A 16,443-nucleotide genomic window follows, 5' to 3' on the forward strand; every position below is an offset into this window, starting at 1 on the left:
TGCCTCGTGTATCGGCCAGGGAGGGAGCGCCTGAGAAGGCATCGGCAGTGCCCCCTCCAGAGCCCTGAGGCGGTGGCGGAGCCACAGCTGGCGGCAGCCCCGGGAAGAACCACGGGAGGCAGTCGGTCTGGAGGGCTCTTGTGCACAAATGTACCCTGAAATCAGTCATCAGAGGGTCTCACCTGCACCCTGCGCTCCGTCCCGCAGCCGTCCCACGACACTCACCCTCGGCTAGCCGCTTGCCCCCTCCCCGGCCTTCCCGTTTCCCTCCTGGGGCCCTCCAGAAGGCAGCAGCCCCTCGGCGCTAACACAAGGTTACCCGCCCCCGCCCGCCGAGCGCGGCCAGGTCCGTTCCCCTCCAAAATGGCCGACGCTCCCTCACCGCCCTCTTCCAGAGCCGACGGAGGGCGCCGCGGAGCTGCACCGCGTCCGGGCCGGGCCCGGCCCGGCAGCCCCCGCCCCACTCCCCTTGACGTCAAGCACCGCCCGGTACGGCGTCCCTCCCCTCATTGTCAGCGCCCGCACCCGCCGTCCGAGCCCGGAGCCCCCCGCGGGCTGCGGCTGCCCAAGCTCGGGCTGTCCCGCCGGCTAGAGCGCGCCGCGGGCGGGAGGGAGGCCCGGCCGCTCCCGCTGCTCAGGTAGGCGGAGGTGGGTTACGAGGGTGCGGGCGGGGGGTGCCGCAGCCCCGCCAGACCGGCGGGGCGGGGAGGAATTTGAGGCATCCGCTTTGTCTCCGCGGACGGCAGACCGCCTTCCCTGCCCGGGCGGGCGCCGCAGGGCCGGGTCGCCCGCGATGTGGCGGCGGCGGGGACCCCGCCGCCGCCGCCACACCGCGGGCGACCCGGCCCTGCGGCGCCCGCCGGGGCCTCGGCTCCCGCTCGGAAATGGAGCCGCCGTCGGGCTCTTTCCGACGTGACCGGAACAGCCGCTTTCCTGACCGGAGAGCGGCCCCGCCAGCGCCCGGTCCCCGCCCGGGAAGGGCACGGTCCCTCAGGGGCTGCTGCGAGCTGCCTTCAGGGAAGGTCTTATACTCGTCGGTGCGTGTCGTTGGGTTTTGGTGTAGTTGAGATTTTGGAGATTTCCAGGCGCTCAAAGCATGGGATTTCTGTGAATAACCATTTTTTTTTCTTGCTGCAGCCACATACTCCCTTTCCTCTTGCTTATTTTTTCTGAATTCCCCCTTTTTTCCCCAGCCCACCTACATTTATCACATAATTAATAATGTTCTCCCTTTTATGGGGACCTTTTCCGATGCTCTGCCTTTGCTAATCACTTTAGCCTTATTTGCTCCCCCGTCGTGAGGGAATTCATTGATCGAGTGTCGCAAAACCTTTCTTTTTCTCTTCATAAAATTTCTTAAAAGTACCACGTTCGGCTTTGCCAGGTGTCCGGTGTGCTGGTAAGCGAAGCAAGTGGAATAGCAGACCTTTGGTGGTTGTCCTTGGTGACCGTGCTTTCATTGCAAATCTGCATTTTTTTTTCTTCTGATGCTACATCTGAAGCCTTGAAACCAATTAAACACAAGTTAAAGTGACCGTCCCAACTAATCAGCGCATTCGAGTTAGGCGCAGTGGGATTAGATTTTAATTGGTCATAAATTCTGTTAAAATCTTCCACAAAAATCACGGGAAAGAGTGCTAGTCACTGCAGCGTGCGTTGGGGTTGTTTCTGATCAAGTCCCTAGCTGAGAGCCGCCTGGGCGGGCGAGTGCTTCTCCGAGTGGTACCACACAGCGATGACAGTGAAAGGGGGAAGTATTTTTACAACCCTGGAGTAGTCTCAGGCATTCAGAGTTTAGGGAAAAAATGCAGTTATTTACCACATGCCTACAGTCTCTTGGCAGAGATACGCATCTCCTGGCCTGCTGGATAGTGAGGAGGGACAGTGTTCCTTAGTGTTTCTGCTCTCTGTGTGAGTACAAAACCAACAGCTATGTGCTCTGGTCAGTTAATGCAGCCCGTGGCCAGCCGGCGCGTTTCGGCAGGGGCAGTGTTCTCCGTGGCCGTTTTGCATCCACGGCACTTGCAGAAGCGTAATTCCTCCATTGTGTTGGCTCCGTGGCAGTACGGACAGCAGAAAACTGTCCGCACTGCCTGCCAGGCTGACCCCCCCCAACCTGGGGCTCCCAGAGGCCTGAGGGAGTGATGGTTGTGCGGGGGGCTGGGGTGCAGGACCCCTCCCAGGCTTGGGGCCCCCTCGCTGGGATTGCGCCCTGGCAGCTGGAGCTGGTCGGGGCAGCCAGCCCTCCGTACCGGGCCAGGCGCTATGGGGAGGAGGACGATGTGGAGAGCTGGTTGCTGTGTTTCTTTTGGATGTGTGGCTGAAAGTTCCTGTGGGCAGGAGTGAATGCAGGCTAAGGGGGTGTGGGAGAACGGAGCAATTCAAGAGTAGGCAGGTCCCCATTAACTAACCCCTATGCCTCCATTCTGGTCTGAGCAGCTCTTCAGCCTCAGCTTCCCCATAATCCTATAAATGGTAAAGTTTCTTCACTCTAGAACAGGGCAATCTGACCAATTTCTACTTTCTAAGAAGTCAAAATAAGTTACGGCAATGTGGGCTCTTCGCTAGCCCTCTGGCTTTCTCTGTGCTCTGAACATTCGGCCCAACTGAGAATAAGATACTGAATTTGTTTATTTAACGTGAGTTAGGAAGTGTAGACAAAAATAGCTCTTGTTAAAAAAAGAGTACTTTCAAATATGGCTATTACCAGAAATGGTAATGTTTAAAAGCCCGGTATGCATTAGACTACATTATTTTGTTTGTTAAAATGGGTTGGTGATTACATCTTTGAGCATAACCTTACCATAGTATTGTACACGGGCACTCTCAGGTTCTGCTTGTCCTCTGCAAAACCTTTCCTTCCCACCAAGGGCTGTGGTCGGTGAGGAACCAGACGGTATAGAAGCTTTTCAGAAAGTGTGGCTAGCGTGACTGAGCCAAATGACAAAATAGGACAATTTTGATACAATTGTTACACTAAAATGAAGCAAAATAATCTTTTTAGGAGGCCATTTGGATTGGAAGATTCACGTGATGGTGACGATTAGTAGCAGTAATATGTTTTGCACTAACTAGTACAATGCAGGTCATAGGAACCCTTAAAACGTATTGGAAGGGAGAGCACTAGTTGCGGTGGTCATGGCTTTGTTAGTTACTTCTTCACAAGTCTAAGGTCTGTTGTACAGTTTTTTTGCCTTGGGTAATGTTTGGATCTGCACATGTGAAGCAGAAAGCAGGAGTGTTTTCAAATACTTGGTGACAGCTGATGGGCAAGTGTTGCTTGCCAGCATTCCCTACATCCCTGGTGCTGGTGGTCTGCTTCATCCTTCCATACTGTTATTCCCTCTGCTTTAGGCAGGCTGCATCTTTGGAGGGCTTTGAGTCTTTTAATTTGATCTCCTCTTCTCTCTGTAGTCACCAAAGGTGGGATTCATCTCCACATCCAAGCTCAGCTGTTTGCCAGGGTAACGGGAAGGCAGCCTTCCCCTGGTGGTGACGGTGGCCATCCACTGCAGACACTGCGGACAGTCACGTCTCTCTGGATTTGAGGGTTTAGAGCTGGTGATAGAACCAGTTTGGTGGAAAACCCACAAACCGTTTGCCTTTAATTGTCCAGGTTTAGGAGCCTTCATAACCACCCTGACTCTGAGAAGGCACTATGGGCATGCCATTCCCGCGGAGTCAGTGGGGTTTGAGTTGATTCAGCAGCCTCAAAATCAGAGCGCTTTTTGAGATGATCAAATACGAAGTGTGGCATTGGATGTCAGCCACCAAAATGTGGTAGTTTAGGCCTTAATCTTTTTGTGTCTCTGGCTTTGTCTTCGTAGGTTTTGGCAGTGATGTTCCCCTGCCGAGGCCCTAATCTCGGCAGATCAGGGATTGTAAGGCACAGTTCAGCCCTGTGTTCTTTAATCCTTGCCAGGGTGGAGTAAGATACGCAGGTGCAACAAGCAGCCTTACCTAAGCGCACCGGCAGTATGCACAGGAGCATAAACACCATGCGCAAGCAGTTTCTGTTTCCTTCTCTGTAAAACAGAGCTGAGACTATTTTGGTGCTTTCTTGCAGTGGTTGTGCAGCAAATTTAATGTTTGCATTCCTGAACGTTTGAGATTCTCATAGAAACACAATCTGGAAAGGTGAATGCACTGTTACAGTAAAGGGCTGAAAGGAGAGGGGGTGTTCAGAAAATATGAGTTTTAATGTTGTACTTAGCAAACAGCCTGCTCTGCAGCCTTTTGCCATGAGAGCTGGATAAGCTCTGCCGATGGTGGAACCCATTAGGATCCACATCAATAGCCCCAGGAACGAAATGGATCGTTTATTCGCTTGGGAACAAAGTTGCCAAAATACACAGCTATAAAGTGTAAGGAAACATCATCTGATAAGTTTGTTTCTGTGTGACAGTGGGCAGATGAGAGCTGCTGCTTGCTGCTGCAACTCTGTCAACTTGGAGGAGAGACAGGGATTTTCACATCCTTTCCAGTCACAGTTTTGGGAAGCGCTACGTCAGTGCAGATGGGCACTGTAGCTGGAGGAGGTGGGTTTGCCTTTCCCCTTGTCCTGGCCGCTTTCTCCTCTGGGTGCCCTTTCCAGCCCTACCCCAGCCGATGCAAAGTCTGTGCAGCCATGTGGAGGGAGCTGATCTGGGTGAAAAGTAACAACCAGCCACCCCCCTGCCCCTTTAACCCTGCCTAATTCCCAGCCTGGCTGCAGGGTTGCTTTTGTCTGGCCAGGAGAGGGGAGCGCAGGGCTAGAAGGGGGCAGGCGCAGCACACGGCCACCTAAAAATGACTGTAAAACTTAAGTCTGAGGATCTGGTCCAAAGTCTGTGAGGTCACTTGTGCAGTGATAGCATCCCCTGAGCATATTAAGCATCTCTGCCTGTGTTTGTATTTCTGCCACCATCTTGCTTTCACGGTGACTTTGGGCATGCTGCCTTCACAAAGTTCCTGCTTGCACAAAGTGCTGCCCAGGTTTGGGCAGCAGGAGTACAGATGCCATGTTTAGAGGACTTCAGCTGAAAAGTTCCTGTATTTATTAAGTCCCAACAAGTTTGGCCCTGTTTGTCAGAGCTTCACCGGATTGGGCAAACCTCGGATATCTTCTTCTCAAAGTAACTTCTGAGCTGTATCATCCGGGGTCTGATCAGCTGTATTGAACTTGGGCCAGCAAAATGCACTGATGTTCCAGCAAAATGCACTGGTCTTATGCGTGTAAATACTTTGTCCTGCTGCTCCTTGGCCCGCCACAGCGTAACACCAGCCATCCTGAGCCGCCTCATCCCCTGTGCTGCCCTAGCCCTCGGGGAACCGGTTGTCCACAATCCAGCCATGCTCAGTGCCAGCCCTCGTCCTCCCCTGGTGGCAGGCGTGGGTGGGCTAGCCCGGCTCAGTGGGCAGATCCTACTTCTCACAGTGGGCTTCTGGGTGCTCCAGGATGAAGCTGGGGGAACTTGCGCTGCCAAGTGCGGGTGCTTCCTCGCCTCCCCCTCTCCATTTGCCCTGGTTTGGGAAGAATGTGTGGTGGGTTTGCCCCTTCTATCACAAAGGGGAAAGTGTAAGCTTTAGTGATTTTAATCAGTACTGCGTGGACTAGCCCCTGCATGTAAGCATTTATAGTTCTGAATTTACTTAGCTAATTGGTTTTTAAGTCATAGATTAAGTCATAGTTTGACCTGCCGTGCAGCCCAGGCCATAGTATCATACCTCACTTAGTATCAAATTAACTCATTAACTTAGCCTTTTTTGAGGTTTGCTATTTCAAATTGCAAACTTGATGGTTGGGGGGGCATTGGTGAATATAAATAAGATTTTTTTGCAATGAAAACCCATGTTCCTTGGTTGGATTTGTGATCGTTTGGCTCAGAAGGAGCAGGGCAGATTTCATTCGGACACACTGCAAACAGTGTTGTGGCCAAGACCAGACACACATCCTTGAGTGTGCACTGCATGCTTCTGAAAAAGCAGAGCAGCAGCAGGAGATGAGAACTGAGGCTTTCTTAGCCCTGGTAGGAATCGGCTTTGGTGGTTAATATTACAAAACCCCTGAAGCTTGGGGCTCATGTATCAGGCTGCACGGTAGGAGAGAAAAGCATCTGCTTCTGTAGGCAGGTGATGTGAGAGGGCTGCCTGACCTGCGTCACAGTATAGCAGTCCTGTCGGACAGCTGAGGAATGTGCTTTCCTGTGACACACCACTTTTGCTGCAGCACAGCACCTCTCCTACTCTGGAAGCCAGCGGGCAACATGTAGCAGGTCATCCCATCAACCGCTCGCATCTACTCCAAGGATGAAGAGCGGGTGACAGCAAACACACTGCATTGGAAGTGCAAGTGCCACGGTAGGAAAAGGTGGAGTAGGGGCGAAAGAGCATGACGTGGTCAGACCTGTGTCCGTACTTCTCATGTTTGTGTTGCAGTGTTATAACTGATCTCTAAAATGGTAGCTTCATCCTAAACTGAAAATGTGCCTTTCTATGTGACTGATTACGGTGAACATAAGCTCAAGCAACTCTTTAATTAGCTCAAGCACGTTTCTCTTTACCTTGAATGTTTACTTTTCATGTTTTCCTCTGTTGTTGCATGCAATCCAGACGCTTGCAGAAAGGTAAAACAGCTCAAGGCTGTGCAGTGTGGGCTCCTGGCTGTGTGGCTCTCTGCTTCCTGATGTCGTCAGCTCTGCCACACCGTGCTGCAGGCGGCATGGCATCGTACAGCTGGGAATGACAGATTTTGCTGCAGTGCTGTACCCTCGTTACGTGTTGCAGCAGAATCTGTCAGACTTTGTTTTCACGTTCATTCTCAAAATTGCTTTTATATAAATTGCTTTTATATGCATTATCTGGGTTTTAAGCTGCAGCACTGGCTTGTGGCTTCCGCGTTGGGTTGGTTTGAAAATCACAGGGTATGTTTCCAAAGCTGAAAGGAGGCTGCAGAGGCTCCAAGCTTGCGCTGATCATCTGATTCCAATGCAGCACTTTCAGCTGCTTGTGCCTTTGAGGTGCCTGTGCCTCATGTGGGAGTGCAGTAGGTTACCTTAAAGGGAAAATCTGATGAAACGGCTTCAAGAACTTGTTGTTACATGTGATATCTTAGTGGAATTTACCAGAATAGAAAGGAGATTCCTGACCTAGGATCTGGAACAGAGCTGAAAAAACATTAATTCCTCAGGTAGTGTGAATCATTTGGAAATATGTCTGGTTTTGCTGGAGAACAATAATTCCTGTGTGACAATAAATAACTGTTAGTACTGCATTGTGGTGAGAATTTGAACTTGGAGCAGTTGAGCAATCCTAATGAAGCTTCTCACTCCATTGTTTGTATACCATTCTGTATAGCTATTCTTTAGGATTGTTTTTAGTGTTTTTGAGTGTGATTAATGTCTTAGCACAAAGGTATCCTGTGTAACATGTGGGTGTTGATGTTTCTATGTGAGATTTGGCTGTAGTATACTATAAACTGCCTGCATATGCTCTTAAATTCTCTCTGGATCTTGCCTTCAGGTAGCTTTTTGCATTGGGCAGAGCGTAGCAACAAGAAGCACAATTTGGAATAGGGCATTTCTTTTTGTCTGAAATGAACTGTCACAGAGGTACTATGAAGGGGAGAGCGAAGTATCTTCAGTGTTTTAGGAAAGCTATGAAACTGTATGTTTGAAGGTGAATGCGGGAGCAATGCTATAACCTGATGTGGAGGTGGGGGACTGTTTTCCTGAGGTGATTGGAAGATGGGGAGGGGGCTCTTGGGGTGCTTAGTCTCTGCAGAGCATAGACAGCAAATGAGCTCCTGATAGCTAAGTGTTAAATAGTTACAGATGTGAGGCTGGCTTTAGGCACAGGCAGAGTAAAACAGCAACTGCTGAGTGCAGAAAACCAGTTTTGCCCTCTTGACTGCCTTGATTGCCGTGTGGCACCTTGATTGCCATGCAACAGTCCTTAAGCCTGGGTTACCTTCCCTGCATCTCCCCTGAGCAGCAGTGGCGGCAAGCCCCATTCTTTAGCTTTCTTTCCCTGACTGTCTTACAACAGAAATGTGCTCCCAAGCCCTTACCCACCTCTGATCTCCATTCACTTTTTCCTCTGCTGCCTACATTTTGAGCTGATTTGCAGATCAGGGCTCTCCCCCCCCCCCGCCCCCCTTCTTTTTTACTTCCTTACTTCTTTTTTTTTTTTTTTTTTTTTTAAAGAGATCTTTGCCCTGTGTGCCTCCAGTGACTGCTGTGACTGTCAGAGCATGTGGCTGGCAGTGTTCAGCACAGTCCTTGCCTCGGAGCCCAGCTGTGCTGTGTGTGAGCTGGTGGGGCACACAGAGCACTTCTCCTCTGCAAAAGCAGGTCTGGCAGCACAAGTTGGATAGGGTCAGCAAAGCATTGGCTGCATGGTAGTAACTGCATGCAGGGCTGCATGAGTAACAGCACAGCAGGCAGGTCAAGGGAGAAGGTTGTTCTCTTCTGCTCAGCACTGGTGAGGTGATGTCTGAAGTGTCGTGAGGGTCGAGTGGATCTTTCACTAGATCAGGTTGCTCAAAGCCCCGTCCAGCCTGACCTTGAACACTTCCAATGCTGGGGCATTCACTACTTCTCTGGGCAACCTGTTCCAGTGCCTCACCACCCTCATCATAAAAAAAAAAAATGTTCCTTACGTCCAATCTAAACCTACCCTCTTTTGGTTTGAAACCATTGCCCCTTGGCCTGTTACTACAGGCCACGGTAAAAAGTCTCTCACGGTCTTTCTTATAAACCCCCTTTATATATTGAAAGGCCACAACAAGGTCTCCACAGAGCCTTCTGTTCTCCAGGCTGAACAACCCCAACTCTCTCAGCCTTTATTCACAGGAGAGGTGTTCCAGCCCTCGGATCATTTTTGTGGCCTCCTGTGGACCTGCTGTAGTCTTTCTGGGGACTCCAGAGCTGGATGCAGTACTGCAGGTGGGGTCTCACCAGAGTGGAGTAGAGGGGGAGAATCACCTCCCTCGACCTGCTGGCCACGCTTCCTTTGATGCGGCTTGGGATATGGTTGGCTTTCTGGGCTGCGAGCGCACATTGCCAGCTTATGTCCAATTTTTCATCCAGCAATACCCCCAAGTCCTTCCCTGCAGGGCTGCCCTCGATCCATTCATCCCAAGTCCGTACTGATGCTGGGGATTGCCCCGACCCAGGTGCAGGAAGTTGCAACATGGTAAATTCTGACTGGACGTAAAGGAAAATAATTTTCACTGCGAGATTGGTCTAACACGGGAACAGGGCCCCAGGGGTTGTAGCATCTTCAACCTTGGAGATTTTCACAAATTGATGCAGTCTTGAGCAACCTGCTCCAGCTTTTGACACTAACCCTGCTTGGAGCGGGAGCCAGACTAGATTCTGTGACACTTGGGGTTAACTTCATCCCCTTACTGACAACAAAGATGAGACAGAAAATGTGGATTTCCCACTCCTTTTCTCCTCTGTAGAAAGAAACAGCCTGGTGGGGGAAGTGCTGTGGTCCCGTCTCGGTACAGCCAAGCCAGTCCTTCCTTCCTGTGAAACATCCTTCCTTCCTTCGGTCCAGGGAGTACAAGGGGAAAAAGGACACATAAATAACAATGTGAGGGAGCGAGGTTAGCCAGCCATGCCCTGGAAAAGTGCTGGAGGGAGACCCTCTGCTGCCATTTGTGGCTTATGCTTGATTTTTCACTCTCCACTTCTTAAATGTGCTGTAAGAAAAGCAAATGCCCTCTTGGCTCTGATCTTCATTTAGGATGGGATTCAAATAAATTAATGCTTGGCATTAAGCCTGCAGATTTCCTCATTAGCATCTTGTGTAATACTTGCAGGAATACGTGTGCTTCAAGAGCAATAGAATTTGTCTGTCTTCTGTCCAGAATACCTGTTGTTTGTTGTCCGTTAGATACCAGTGGACTTAAAAGCAAATGCAGGCTGCCCAGTAGAACTGCCTCTTCCTTGTTAATGTTTGGTATTTCAAGACTGTTGGTTTTCTAGCAGCATGAAACTGAGAATTTGGAACAAAGTTTTCCCATGATAGTCATGAGTTCATTGGCATCTTTAACCCTTTCATGCCCTATGAACAAGAGGCTGGTAGGAGCTGGATGAGCTTTGAGGTTGGTAATGTATTCAGCCCTGTCTGTGGGAGAAGTACTGCTCAGCACCTTCCTGATGGAAATCCTGTCCCACACTTCTGACCACAAATAGCTTCTCAGCTGCGTACTGAAGGAGGCAGCTGGATGCTCAGGATGATTGCCTGAGGGATGGGATGCCATCCAGAGGGACCTGGACAAACTCGAGAAGTGGGCCCGTGTGAACCTTATGAGGTTCAACAAGGCCAAGTGCAAGGTCCTACGCCTGGGTCGGGGCAACCCCCAATATCAATACAGGCTGGGGGATGAAGGGATTGAGAGCAGCCCTGCCGAGAAGGACTTGGGGGTACTGGTGGAAGAAAAGCTGGACATGAGCCGGCAATGTGCGCTCGCAGCCCAGAAAGCCAACTGTATCCTGGGCCGCCTCAAAAGAAGGGTGGCCAGCAGGGGGAGGGAGGTGATTCTGCCTCTCTACTCTACTCTGGTGAGACCCCCCCTGCAGTGCTGCGTCCAGCTTTGGAGCCCTCAGCACAAGAAAGACATGGACCTGTTGGAGCGGGTCCAGAGAAGGGCCATGAAAATGACCAGGGGGATGGAACGCCTCTCCTATGAAGAAAGGCTGAGAGAGTTGGGGTTGTCCAGCCTGGAGAAGAGAAGGCTTCGGGGAGACCTTATTACAGTCTTTCAGTACTTAAAGGGGCCTTGTAAGGAAGATCGAGACAGACTTTTTAGCAGGGCCTGTTGCGACAGGACGAGGGGTAATGGTTTAAATTAAAAGAGGGTAGATTTAGACTAGATATAAGGAAGAAATTTTTCACAATGAGGGTGGTGAAACACTGGCACAGGTTGCCGAGGGAGGTGGTGGATGCCCCATCCCTGGAAACATTCAAGGTCAGGTTGGACGGGGCTCTGAGCAACCTGATCTAGTTGAAGATGTCCCTGCCCACAGGAGGGAAGTTGGACTAGGTGGCCTTTAAAGGTCCCTTCCAGTCCAAACTATTCTATGATTCTATTCTTTGATCTTCTCCCTAGGAAGTTATGGCTATTCTTCTGCTGTGACAGTGCCCAACCTAGTCAAAGGAGTCACTTTATGCAAGTGAATGGGGAATAACTCCGGCCCGTTTCTGGGAAGAGGGAGCAGAGGCCAGGTATCCCTCTGCTGTCTCTTTCTGCATTAAGGAGAATCCCAGCAGTGGCTGCTGAATTCCCTGGCCAGTCACCAGACCTTGGACCTCTAACTCGTGGAGAGCATTGAGTCTTCCCTCACAGCTCTTAGCCCAGAGCAGGGTCTGTAGAGCAGTGCACGTGGCTGGTCTCTGCCTGCCAGTGCAGCGAGACGTGCCTCACATTTTTGGGCCATTTGCCCAGCTTCTGGTGCAATGCTGTATGTCGCGTGTGAAATGCCTGTTGTCCTTTTGAGACGCTCAGCCTGCAGGTGAAAATACTCTGACCATAAATTCATCAAGGGTTTTGAGTGGGCTGTTTCCAATGGCAAGACTGCACAGAGTCATAACACCATTCTGGCAGCTTGTCTCAGAGCCTCCCCATTGTCCATGGAGCATTAATTTTGAGGTTAATGTGTTTAAGTCCCCACAGCTACAAGAGTGCTTTCACAAAGGCAGCGTATTCCTTAAAAGATCCAGGCTGTGATCTGTTCGAAAAAGTTATTTTATTTATTTTTTTGTTACCTGAGGGTATTTTCAGCAATAAATTGAACACAAAAGACTCCTGTTAGAGTCTTCCAATCCACCCAGCTGTCTTCATTGAATAAATCACTTTTAAGAGAGTGACATAAGCTCCTGAATACCTTCTTTCATTTGACTTCACACTTGCCAGTGAACAAAAAAGATGTATTCTGAAGCTGCAGGGTGGGAGCTCAAGGGGGAAAAAAAATGCCTGTTGTTATAAAGGAGTCCAAGATCACAATTGGTATTTGTGGTACAGCCAGGGGACAGAGTTCCCAAGAGTTTGTGTTGGGAGGCCATGAAGGATTTGGAGATTATTTGCAGCGTGTTAGTTAGCCAGCCAGCCTTCATTTACCTGCGCAGGTCATTGTGAAACGCTGTACCTGAGGTCCCCCTAGTTCAAATGACTTTGAGGAGAAATCGCACAGGCTTTGGCTGCATTGGTGCCTGTCTGTGAGTCAGTGCGTGTGCTGGGTGGGGTATCCGCTGCTTCTGCGCTGCTAACAGCAGGGCTTCCTGCTGGTGCATGTGCCTCGTCTTGCCTGCGTGCTGTCCTGCCTGCTCCCGGCCTGCGAGAGGCTTGCTCGGCTCAGCTGGCTGCTACCTGCAGAGCACCCAGAGGACCTCTGGAAGAGACTCCGAGCTGGCAATGGAGCCTCGGTTTAGTAACAGCACCCAAGGTCTTGCTTTAGAGCAGAGCGTGGATTTCACGGATTGCAAAAGGAGCAGATAGAAGACAGTCTCCTCCCTGTGCCAAAAGGTTTGCTTCAAGCCTGCAACAATGCTGTCAGTGCAGGGGAGTCCTGCAGGCAGGCTGCATGGTGTAACCCAAGCCAGCCAGCCTTCATGCCAGAGGCATTTTAAATGGCTTACCTCCTGGGCTCTTTGTGGCAGCAGTGTTAACCCCTGCTGTTCTCCAGCCAGCTGAGCTGAGGGATGCTGCTAGGCTCTCCCCTCTCTGACAAATGCTTGTCCAAAAGCTGCAGAGTCGCACAGTGTTTCTGGTGCTGCTGGGCTCCAGCACGCGTGTGAGCTGCTGCAGTCCTGCCACTGCCAGCATGCATGCATGCAGTGCGCTGTAGGCTCCCGTAAAGGCACAGCCCTGCCACTACAAGTTTACAGTTCAAGTCTAAATTCTGGTATGCTCCGGGAGCAACAGCAGTGGCACCTGTAACCTGATTCATCTTCCCTGGCTTCCTCGGGGGCCCTTCCACGTCTGAATTGCTACTAATTACAGCCTTCGTTCAGCCCTGTGCATTTTGGCTGCAAGCGCAAGGTAGGGCAGGCTGCTGAGCATGCCTGCAGAAGCACTGCTGTCCATACATCCTAGTGTAGTGTCCTAAAATGGCACCAGCAGTTTCATCTTCTGCATCGTACTAAGCAGGGCAAGTGTTGAATTGACACAGCAAGGGGAAGCTGTGTCAGATGCCAGCTAGGCCAGGGCAAGCTTCTTGCAGATGAGCCAAGGGAAACAGCAGCATACCCTGAAGAGGGATCCCCCACAGCAAGAGCAACTTTCTGGAGACTTGGGGTAACACTTTTACTGATTTGGGGGATTTTGATGGTCATGGTTTTTTTTCTACTAGCAGGGCTGTTCTGTTCAGTGGGTGATAGCAATGCTAATGGTTTATAAAGTCGACCTGCAAGAGAGCAGTTAAAACTGGGCTTATGCTTGAATATTGAATTTTATCAGAGTAATTAGTCCAAGATGTCTGCTGAGGGTTATTGAGTTAAAGGGCTATTAGTAAAAATTCATGAAAAATTAAAATTTAGACATTTATTTAAATCTGAATGATCTTTTTTAATTCAGGTCACATTTTACTTCCTTGTGCTGCCATGCCGACAGTCTGAGGTCTGTGCGGTGCCTGCCGGGCCTGCTCAGAACGGGTTCCTGTGTCCATGGAGTGGAAGGAAGTGCAGGGCAAGGTGTGCAGAGAAGACAGGGCGCCTTTCCCGAAACGTAGCTAAAAGTTGACCATTTGTCTAAGCTATTCCCAAAAGGTTTTTCTTACTAGTACTAAGGAGTGCTAGAGGGCAATCCTGAGCCATGGATCACAGTCATCAATGCTGCTTTATGTTTGTACGGTTCTTGGCGTGGCTTGGCCTGCACCTTCCCAGACAGCTCCTGGGGATGGCTCAGGAGTTAGCACAGGCAAGGACTGCCCCGTTTAGAGACAAAGCAGGTTTAATAGGGCAGGGGGGCTCATTCCATACTAGTTGGCCTTGGGGCAGAGGACAGACCTAAGCAAGGCTCACATACTGATGTAGGTGTACCCTTAAGTGCTCTCTTTGGTCAGCAGGATGACAGTGCAGTCTCCAACATTCACGCACCCAGCCTTAGGCAGCAAACTGGGATCAGGTGAACAATTATCTGACAGTGCTGCCTACTTTCTTTTTTTTATCTGTGGAGGGTGCCTGGACTCTTTTATATCGAATGCACAGCTTTAGAAGGCTGAATTCTGGGGACACAGGTACCGTCCGAGGAGATGGACCATTCAAGCAGAGAGCTAAGCCAGGTTCTTTCCTCAAACCGTACAAAGATAGGGCTGGGTAGGACCTTGAGGTCAGGCAGTCGGATTTCCGAGGAGAGCTGGGAGGGATGCCAAAGGGCTGCCCTGCTCACCTTCAGTTTTCAGCGGCCGCTTGGCTACCCGTGATGGTGTGGCACTGCAGTCGAGCTGGGCACCCGGTGCTGAGGTTGTGCTCCCTGCCGTGGGTGGCTGAGCCTTGCATACAGGTGGGCTGTGAGAGGGACATGGGAGTGAGTCAGCAAGGAGCAGCACAGGTAGCTTGTGAGGAGAGCTGTGCCTCTGAGCCCTGCGCAGCACTGTGGTTGCATCTTCAGCGCAGCATGGAGCTGCCTGCTGTCTCTGGCCTATTCCTGGATAACATGGCGATGCCTCAGTGATCCCTTCATGTGGCCATGTACCCCAGAGTGCAGCCCTGTAGCCGAGCTCTGAAGACAGTATTGTGTCTCAGGCCCCAAAGTCCTCAGAAAAACAGAAAAATTACTACCTGCTATGTGTACAGCTCTTCTCTTAATGTGTCTAGAGCATGACTTGCCTTTCTCACAAAAGATGACCTTGTAGGTAGGTGGAAGCTTGCTCTTACCTCTGTATTTGCTTTCTGCTGCGAGTCCACACATTCTCTGTTTAGGTGGTTCACTTGCCTATGGTGCAGGACTTGGCCTGGGGTGAGTTTCGGTTTGGGTTCTGAACTATTTTTCCTTCAGGATTATTCTCTGTTCTGGGCTCACTGTTGCTCTCAGATGGGTAGCATCTCTACGTTGTCTCAGTCTCCTTTCCACTCCATTACCCGTGCTGCTAATGAGACTGCTCAACAGACCCGGTGGAGGGGTTGTGCTAGGAAGACATAAGAGAGGAAAGATCACTGTTTGTCATGTTTCTTATATTCTTCCCCCCAACAACCATTGCTGGCGATGTTCAGAGACAGATTTTGGGCTACGCAGACCTTTGTCTGACCTCCCATAGGAGTTGTTACCGTTTCTCTTTTTTATTATTGAAAAGGCTTTTCATTTTCACATTGAATCAGGGGACAGTTTCAGAGAGTCCTGGGCTTTCTGGCTCATTGTGGTTTCATCTAGACAAGTGTTTCCCTATTCTGCTTATGGGAATTCACATGGGAGACAGTGTCAAAAGCCTTAATAAAGTTAAGATACCTTGCGTCTACTACTTCTTCAGCTATTCAGTATGACTCTTATCCAGTTTAACAAGGGTTAAAGTAGTTAGCAGCGTAGATATAAATTTGAATGTCCCAGTTCTTTCTCCATTTTCACAAACTTATGTTCTTCATACTTCAGACTCTGCCTTCAGCTTGGTTTTAGAGATGAGAACCTCCCTAACCTGGGATCAGTCGCCTTTATCAGAGTTTAGGCTAGTTAGTAGGATTATATGTTGTTCTTGATGATGAGCAGAGTCTTGTTCCTTGAGGCTGGCACAAAACTACCTACTTAAAAAAAAAAAAAAAGATGCAAATTAGGTTGTTAAATAATCTGTTGACAGCTCTGTCTTGGGTTGTGACACGAGACCAGAACATTCCCTCTGTGAAATTACATGTTGCTGCCTCCTTGCAGGGCCTCCACCTCCGGGCAAGTGTGGAGTCAAAGCCCTTCTGAAACAGCAGACGGTGAACAACACGGAAGCAAGCATGGAGCTACCCGTGTCCAGCCCCAGACCATGTATTGGAGTTGTCTAGCCGTGCACAGTCCTCTTGGGATTTAAAACACCAAGGACAGGAGCAGGTCACCTGTGTCACCTTGTGTGTCAGCTCCAGGATCAGAGATTTACCAGCAGACCTGGATGCTGGGTTTGCTTTGGCTTCACCTTGTAGCTCTGCCCGCCTCCAGGAGTGTGCTGAAGGCTGACGTGTGGATGAGATGAACCCATTCTTTACCCTTATTGCTAAGCCGCACTGTTGTGCAATGTGGGATCCAGGGTTTTTATATCTGGTTGAAGTCATAAAGCAAAGCATAGCTGCCGCTTTGCCTGGCCTGCCAGAGAGGGCAGAGACCTGTCAATGAAGAGCCACTATCCGTGGTTTCCATCTCTGCCATAATCCTTGTTTCACCCAGCTCCTGATGCAAATCTAGCAGGACAGATCTTTTCCTTCTCTTTGATTATAAGCTGGGCTTGACTTTCCTACCCAAGGCCATTACATTTGTCCTGGATC

At 50.2% G+C, this 16,443-nt stretch overlaps 1 protein-coding gene across 4 annotated transcripts in view; it reads left to right on the plus strand.

Annotated features, from left to right (window-relative positions):
* The first annotated feature begins 334 nt into the window (after positions 1–334).
* LUZP1 (leucine zipper protein 1) overlaps positions 335–16,443 on the plus strand; it is a 42,412-nt gene continuing 26,303 nt past the window's right edge. For all 4 annotated transcript variants that reach the window (XM_075173806.1, XM_075173809.1, XM_075173804.1 and 1 more), the window contains exon 1: positions 335–638. The gene's annotated coding sequence lies outside the window, so the exon portion shown is untranslated. The remainder of the gene's footprint in view (positions 639–16,443) is intronic.

Source organism: Calonectris borealis, chromosome 25 (genome assembly GCF_964195595.1).
Source record: "Calonectris borealis chromosome 25, bCalBor7.hap1.2, whole genome shotgun sequence".
In the NCBI taxonomy this organism is placed as follows: domain Eukaryota; kingdom Metazoa; phylum Chordata; class Aves; order Procellariiformes; family Procellariidae; genus Calonectris; species Calonectris borealis.